Genomic DNA, 7,500 nt, shown 5'->3' with positions numbered 1-7,500 from the left:
TTAATGCGATGGAGCTCGGGTACTTAATTAAAGGTATCGCGCGTCTCGTTTGACGCCTGGAGACGCGACGCGACGCGGATTAAGCTCGACGTCCGACGTCCGCAGAGCTACTGAATCGTCTCCTCCGGTCCGAAATAAAACACTCCTCTGCTGAGAGAAAAAAACGAATCGAAAACGAGCCCGGGACGGCTTTGTGCTCAGACTGGTCCGGTTTTGTAGAGGTTTTGGACCGATTTTAATCGCTAAACCCGACTAAAACCAGTCTGGCCAAGTGTGGAGAACGTGCATATCATTTAAGGTGAAGATATTTCGATATTTCTGAGATAATGTCTCGTTGTGCAAAATTGCTGTACAAGTTTTTTATGCTGTAGTGGATTTGTAAAGTGGATTTATTTATTTATTTATTTCCTATTTTATTGTTGCAGTCTAATCATGATCTTACAGCTGATTGAAATATTTCATTGATTTTTTTAATATGCGCAGGCCTCAACTTAACCTTTACTGAGTGTTTCTTTATCACATCGAGCTTTTATCCGGTGTTGGACAGGAACAGTCTTTCTGATTGACAGGCAAAGCGACCAATCACAGGCTTTAGCGGCGTTTAGGGGCGGGTTTATCTGAACCACTATGGAGCAAAAATGGAAACTGCGACAAACACGACTTTTTGCTTTTTCATTTGCTGTAAAAGAAAAGAAGAATATAGAAAAAATAACAAAAATCCCAGACGAGGATAAACTATGCATATAGATGTGACCTTGAACCGCTAAACCATTCAGAAGCGTGTCAAGATTTATACATCGTATAAAAGCTGAATAAATAATATTTCCATATGGTTTGTTAGGATTGGATAATCTGATGCAACTATCGAGATGCAACTATTGCAACAACGATGCGAAAAAAATGTAAATATTGAGAAAATCGCCTTTACAGTTCTTTAAATTAAGTTCTTAGCCATTCGTATTACTACTTAAAAATTAAGTAGATATATTTATTTACGGTAGGAAATTTGCTAAATATATTTATGGAACAGTATATATATATATTATACAATGTGTATAATATATACTGTGTTTGTGATCTAGGTTCATATATATATATATATATATATATATATATATATATATATATATATATATATATATATATATATATATATATATGTATATAAAACGTATAATAGCAAAAGAAAGAAAGATGGGAAAGTGTTTCTAATGCAAGTGCATTTCATTTCAGCAGTTGCATTAGAACCATTTTCGCAGCACCATTAACTAGATTTCTAAAAAACATAAATCCAATGTAATATAGCACAAGATTCATAGTGTTACATTGTGCATTACGATTTAAAAAAAAATAATAGAGAAAAAAGAGAAAAACTAGATATATCATCATAGTGAAAATGGTCCATAATCGACCGGTGTAGAAACCTGTTGAAATAAATGCACAGTAATGTCGCTTGGTGGAAAAACGTCAATGAAATGTGTGTGAGCACTGAACAGTGTTACTGTCCATCCAAAATCTGGTTGTATCTAGTTAACCCGGCAGATGCAGCGACTAGTTCTTGCAGCAGACAGGTTCTTGTTAACCATTATTTGGTTTCTAGGTGAACTGGTACGTCTCTAAACTCAATCAGTCATCTTCGGCTGCATGTTTGCCTGCGGTTTGCATCAGACGGTCAGTAAAAGGGACTGACTTCAGCAGCGTTTATTTAGAGGTTTTCAGCAGTATTTGGTCACGGATGTTGAATCTGGAATGGAGGAATGCATCAGAATGGATCACGGGGAATTACACCGATGCAGTCTAACGCCGAGTGACGGCTGCCGCTTGAAACGCTTGCGTCGCTCCAGAGGACTGCGCTGACGTCACGCTTTGAGCTCGTGGGCGTCCGTAATGAGATGCATATGTGTTGTAATTGAAACAGATGGTTATGAACTTTGTAAGCCCCTGGCTCTGCGCGGCACGCGGCACTCTAGGATACAATATCTGGGCTGATGGATGCCGAATCCCGCTCTTTTGTCTGCACAGATTGAGGATGCATTTGAAATCAGAGCGTGCTGGTGGTCGTACCTGTGATATCTCCACTCCGAGACACTTCAGAACATATCACGGGACATAAAAAACTATCCTCTCTGTGCGTTTTTTTTGTTGGTGGTGTAGTTTTGACTTTAATAATTCAATGATTGTCTTCTAGATCGCATGGTTGCATTTAAGCACTTTTATGTGGACCGATGGACGGATACATAGATAGAAAGAGAGATAGATATTGAACATTGGGCGAAAAATGATGTCTTATGATGCAATTTGCAATTTTAGAATAGTGATTTTTCACTCATTTATTAATTTGAAGAAACTGTGATGCCAAGGTGTTGCTAAGATATTCTAATAGTTTTTTTTTTCAGCAGATCGGTTGTGACTATATACACAGTTTGGACATTTTCTCTTTCATTTTATTTACAATCCATTCATTCGTTTTTTTTTTTTTGTAGTAACAATGCATGTAATGATGTGGTTATGTGTTTATTTTTATTAACATATTCATGTTTTGTGTCTAACGATGCCGTCTGAAAAGAACAGTGCTTTTTATTTGGATTCATTTCATGATTTTTCATGATATTTATTTGATTTAGGTCATTGTCAGGGTGTTGCTAAGGCGTTCTTTTTTTTTGCATGTAGTTGCTAGGGCAGCCTTCTGTGAAGTTACTGCGACCTTCTGAAATATGCATCTTCCTCGTTCAGTTTTTATGGGATTTTTTTCCACCCGTTTCATCATCCAGCGTGGAAAAATCTACATTTATTTTTATTTATATGTTTATGTTTTTAGTATACAACCTATATAAAGTAAAGACATAAAGTACTGGTATAGATTTTTTTTTTTTTTAAGAAACTAGGGTCGTTGTCATGTTGTTCTAATTGTTTTTAGGATGTTGCTGTGTGGTTGTCAGGTGGTTGCTAGGGTGAGTTCTCATTCACTGTACATCTGTGGGTGTTTTCCACCTGTTCGATGGTGTGCGTCTGATCACTTTGGTAGAATCTGTGTTTTTGTACAGTTTGTTCAGCTTTATCTGTATGGCCTCCCTTGTAAGCTCCAGTCTGAAATATCCTCCTCGTGTCCATGTGAGACACAAAATCCAACCCAATCAACGGCGTGCTGGGCTCAGCTGGTTCCTCTGCAGGAAGTGCACTGGGCCGATCTTACTTGTGCGCTGGGAGTCCACACAGGCCTGTTTACATCCAATGACCCACTTTTACTCCTCATTTTGAAGTACTTGTGCCCTAAAGAGCCATCAACAAAAGCCTCATTTCTGAAATCACTTCTATTTTTCTTTTAACCTCCAAGGTGGATTTAGCGGTATATTATTATATCTCGATTTTGAAAACAGACTCAGGGGCTCGCTTGTGTAGTTTCATACTGGAGCACACACTTAAGCATAAAGGCTCTTTAATGGTTCTTTTCAGCAAGGCGTTGTGGCCTGTTTGAGGCTCTTGGGTTGTTTGTTTCTTTGGAGATGAAAACAGCTGTTGATGTTTCATTCTTCAGATTCCCAGAATCAGCGTTCTTTTTTACGATCTTCAGATCATTGTTTGCGTTTTTGGTTTTCTTGAAGCACGGAACGTAGATGTTGTCCTTAAGAACCAAAAATGAAGCTCATATGGATTCTTTATAGCATTCAGGCTACATTAGATTTCTTCATTTAGCAGACACCTTTATCTAAAGCGACTTTCAATTGAGGAATACAGTTAGCGATTCATCGTAAAGAGGCAAATAATTGCAGGAAGTGCTTGCAATGCAACGTTTCAGGATAGACTGGATAGATTAAAGGGGCCATTGGATGCAAAATTCACTTTTGTTGTTGTTTATACGTAAATGTGTGTTGGAAGCGTGTGTACAAATGCATCCTATAATGCAAAAAAATAATGCTCTTTCTCAAATCAGGCTGTTTTGAGATTCCTGTCAGAATGACTGCACAGGCTCCTCTCACGATGGTTGATTGACAAGGCTGCGAGTGAGCCGTCATCAGTCCTCCATTGTGTTTAAAGGGAAAGCTGGATGATGTTGTTGTAGTTGTTAATAATGAATATAGCAGTTTTACTATAATATAGTACTCCAGAAATCTGAGCCGCTGAGGACGCGGAGGATTATTGTTACTTTCAACTTGTGTGAAATGGGCATCCGATGACCGCTTTAGGGAAAGAGACAGCAAAGCTCTGTGATGGTACCACGAGGCGTCCCTCACTAGTGGATCTCAGACTTCTGGAGGGGACGTAGAGTCTCATAAATGAGTGGAAGGAGGGTGCTGAGCCTGTAGCTGTTCTATATGCAAGCATCAGTGTCTTCAACTTAATGCGAGCTGCAAACGGCCGCTAGTGCAGGGAGATAAAGAGAGCTTCGACACGGGCCCTTTTGGGTTCGTTGAAGATCAGTCGTGCCGCTGCATTTTGAGTCATTTGTAAAGGTTTAATTATTCACCAGAACATAACTCGGATTTTTAAGAAACATTATGCATTACTCTGTATTTATTTAATTCATTACAAGTAAGTTTGTGTTTATTTACTTTTACTAAATAATATGCTGTAAAATATTTGTATTTACTTATTAAATAATTTAAAGTCTAATTAACTAATATTTAAAATAAACTAAAAAAAATCAGATTCTGATTTATTTTACATAAACATTATTAATTATTATTTACTTATATAATGTAAAGTTTTTCATATTTATGTTATGTTTTACATATGTATATTAATTCAGTATAGCTCTAATGCATTCTAATTACATGTAATAATGGTATTTTGTGCTTTTTATATTTACTGTCATATTTTTTGTGTAACTAGCAGTATTTTTTTTTTATTTACAAAGGGATTGTATTTATATAAAACTAAATAAATGTCAAACACGACAGTAACTGAATATAATAATTGAAAGGTTTATTTTTAGGAGTTCAGGAGAACATTTGAAGATCTCGATAGCTTTTTGAGTCTTGTAATTATTTTTGGCCGTATGAGGTTTTTGAGCTGCTCTTTGCTTTTTGCATGGAGATTAAAAGGTTTTTGATATTTCGTACATTCTTCAGATCCGTGTTTTGGTTTCTAAAGAACTGGAGATTACAAATGTCTTTTCGAGGCGTATAAAGGAACTTGTGCTTCATCAGGCTGTAAAACACGTTTCGATCCTTTGTTTAACAGCCTATAAGCTCTCATATGGTGTGATAGTATTTCTTTTTTGACACTCGGCCTTTGTTTACCTATTTGTAATAGTAATAGGCCCAGAAATGTGACTGTTACTAACACAGATGACAAATACAGCGGTCAGTGAATTAACAGAGTGGTGCCGCGGCAGTTTTTTCACATTACGCCCAGGCTGTTCATTCTGCCAAGGCAATTATGTTCAGCACCGAGGCGGACTGGTGAGATCCGGGGCTGGTTTGTTGGCTCAAAATCCACCTGCCAATCACGTCTAAACACTCAGTGTCTGCACTAAGCATATCAGGAGGCTTTCCCTATCTGATCTCGGGTCAGAAAGACTGACATCCCCTACTATGTTATCTTTACTTCCAGGTCGTTTATCATTGCCGAAAGCTGGTCCGGAGGCATTGAAGTGTTCAATTTAATCATGACTGTGTGGCTGCTTACTCTTGGCGGTGTCGTGCGCTTTATGATAAAACTGAGTTGCCACCGGAGTGTCGCGGAAGCTTAGTCATAATTGTGAAGTATGTCTCCGTGTCCTGCTAAAAACGGCCAGCAGAATCAATTAAAGAGCAGGAAGAAAGGAGATGGCAAGCGGGCGACGGAATTTGGCTGGATTTCAGTTCCTCTAGATGTTGGGAAGCGGGTCGTGCTGATGAATGATAACGTGAGGGATAAATCCTGTCTTTAAAGGTGAAGTGTGCGCATTTCAGTCTTTCAGTAGTCTCAAAACAGCCAAAAAAAGTGTTTTCAGAACTTCATGGGAACATTATCAAAACATTCTTGTGTCTCGAGGTGTTCTTTGGTTCTTTGGTTTGGTGTTTCTGAAACCGTGTCCTAACTACACATGATGTGATAAGCCATAAAAGATATCTTTTCCTTCTTAATCTGTATTTTTGTCCTAGCAAGCCGCGGAGGAGACGCTCAAAATTTCTAATTTGTTTCTATTTCCACGACGTTGCTGCTGAAATAACATACTATATGACACATGGATAGTTTTAGGGGATTATGTGCTTTATTCAAAGTTAGGCATGTCCAATTTGAGTTTAAATATCATTTTGTGTGACCTCATAGCCAAACTGAGACCTCAGATCTTGAAAAGAAATATTAAAGCAGAGACGACTTTTAAAACCGTGAACTCGCTTTGAACCAACGAGTGTATGCATGTATGTACATTTAATGTTAAAAAGCTCTATTATTTATGATTATAAACGTATCCTTTTCGTTGCGAGTGTGCTTCCAGAGAGAGCCCGCCCTTTCACGCTTCTGATTGGCTGTTATATTCGATTCTGTGGCTTTGTGGCGTAGCTCTGCATCTAGTGTGGACCCTCAAATAGTTTGTCGCTGGAATCTTTTTGCGTCGTGAGTAGTTAGGACACGGTGTAAAGGACTAGAGGATAAAAAAAAATTGATTTTAGATTTATCTGCTGCTTTTGATACCAGAGACCTCACTATTATATAGATTATAGTCTTGGGTCTGAAAGCAAATGTTCTGAAATGGTTTCTGTCGTAACTATCTGAGAGTAAGCTTTTTGCAAAGCTGGGTAATTTTTCCTCTTCCCATGCATATCTGATCAGTGGCGTTCCACAAGGTTCTTTTTTAGCTTCCTCTTTATTTTTTTTTTTTTTTACATGCTACCCCTGGGCTATAAGATAACATGGTGTGTCTTTTCATTTCAACACAGATTGCATCCAATTTCTATCAGCTTCGTTTACTGTCTACAGTTAAAAACATTCTCGCTTCTAAAACTCTAGAAATGGCTTTTCATGTGTTCGTCATGTCTCGTCTAAATTACGCAGTTCTTTACATTTCAGTATATATTATATTTTCAGCTTGTCCAAAACACCGTGGCTAGTGTCTTTTACTTTTTCCAAGTCACTAGTAAAGTTACACATTATTTTTTAATTTACAAGAAAACATAATTTAGTTCATTCATCAAAATGAATGAAAGCTGTGAAACTCAAAATATGATGCGAACCTGCAATTATTAAATGTTAAATTGCACAAATGTATGTAATCCCGTTTAATTAACCAGTGTCTTTTCAATTATCCTAATAAGCAAAACTTATTTGATAAACTAACAGTGTTTTTATTCCTGAAGAGTATTGAAGCTTCTTCTCTTCTATTCTACAGTACACAAGGTTTATTCATTACGCTTTTTGGTGCGAAAGGGCTTTTACATTTTCTATAAATAGAACTTTTTATATTAAAAACAAATGTTTTAAAAAGTAATGTGAAAGTAACGGAATTAGTTCCTTTTTTTTATGGAGTAACGCAATATGCATTACTTGATGAACACATCTCTCCAGTTCTTAGAT

General features: G+C 37.2%; 1 pseudogene; it reads left to right on the top strand.

Annotated features, from left to right (window-relative positions):
• Positions 1–7,500, top strand: part of LOC122333863 — a 111,119-nt pseudogene that overhangs the window by 791 nt on the left and 102,828 nt on the right.

Source organism: Puntigrus tetrazona, unplaced genomic scaffold (assembly GCF_018831695.1).
Source record: "Puntigrus tetrazona isolate hp1 unplaced genomic scaffold, ASM1883169v1 S000000400, whole genome shotgun sequence".
Classification (NCBI taxonomy): domain Eukaryota; kingdom Metazoa; phylum Chordata; class Actinopteri; order Cypriniformes; family Cyprinidae; genus Puntigrus; species Puntigrus tetrazona.
This window is presented reverse-complemented; position numbering and strand designations above follow the sequence as displayed.